Source organism: Mandrillus leucophaeus, unplaced genomic scaffold (genome assembly GCF_000951045.1).
Source record: "Mandrillus leucophaeus isolate KB7577 unplaced genomic scaffold, Mleu.le_1.0 Scaffold643, whole genome shotgun sequence".
Lineage (NCBI taxonomy): Eukaryota > Metazoa > Chordata > Mammalia > Primates > Cercopithecidae > Mandrillus > Mandrillus leucophaeus.
In genome coordinates this window covers 139,736-140,968 of record NW_012106953.1, presented here as the reverse complement: position 1 = coordinate 140,968, position 1,233 = coordinate 139,736, and positions in this window count along the sequence as shown.

Here is a 1,233-nt window from a genome sequence, read left to right as displayed (position 1 = left end):
CTACAAAATTGATCACCCTATTTTCATCCAAAGTCCTACTGATTTCTTCCTTCCAGAGTGTAAACTTGCAGATTTCTGTCAGGATTAGGGAGAGAGTAATCTAGGCTATGAAGAACGCATAAGCAGTTTCGTATGTGTTGTATGGGAGGAGGTGGAAATACTCCTTAAAATGTCAAGTGTAGAAAAATTGGATACAAATGAATGCTAATCAATAAGGCTGAGGTTAAGTAAATTTTGGTATAGCCATATCGTGACATATAACCTATAAAATCGTAATTTAGACAAATATTTTACATAGGAAAATGATCATAATGTATGGCTAAGTGAAAAAACGAGGGCTACAAAATGTATATAATATGATAGCACTTTTATTAAAACCAAAAACCTCTTCATTTTATAATTTCTATCTCTATAAATATTTCAGTTGTAAGATAAAGGATGTGTTAATAAGATAAACCATAGGCTAGAGCTCTTTAAAAATGAGATTAAAAAGTTGTCTTTAAAAAAAAAAAAACTGTCCCAACAGATGCAGCTGTAAGAAAATAGTTTTCTCAATCAATTTGTTTTTTTATGTTCTACTTTTAATCTGTGTACTTCAAAGATGCTTTTGCCACGACTATTTGGCCAAATTAATTAGTGGGCTGTGGTCGGGCATGGTGGCTCATGCCTGTAATCCCACCACTTTGGGAGGCCAACGCAGTTGGATTGCTGGAGCCCAGGAGTTTGAGACCAGCCTGCGCAACATGGTAAAATCTCATCTCTACTAAAAATACAAAAATTAGCTGGGCATGGTGGTGCATGCCTGTAATCTCAACTACTTGTAGGACTGAGGCGGGAGGATCACTTGAGCCCAAGAAGCCGAGGCTGCAGTGAGCCGTGATTGCGCCAGTATCCTCCAGCCAAGGCGACAAAGTAAGAGAAAAAAAAAAAAGCAGGCTGTAAGCCCTTATGACACCAAGTTATCCAGTATCTGCAGTGACTGTTTCTGGCATGAATTGAGGAAACTCCGAGGAAACGGAAACTGAGGACCCTAAGACAGAAACAGAAACTGAGACAGAAATAGAAACTAAGGGCCCTGAAACTCAAGGACCCTGGAGCCAGGAGGCAGATAAAATGAAAAAGGAAAGTGAGCAAGTTGCAAACATGTTTGGAAAAAACAGCATTTTTGTTTTATTCCAGATCACAGTAGGAGTGTTTCTAGGGTATTACATCATTAAGTATGAAAATGACTGT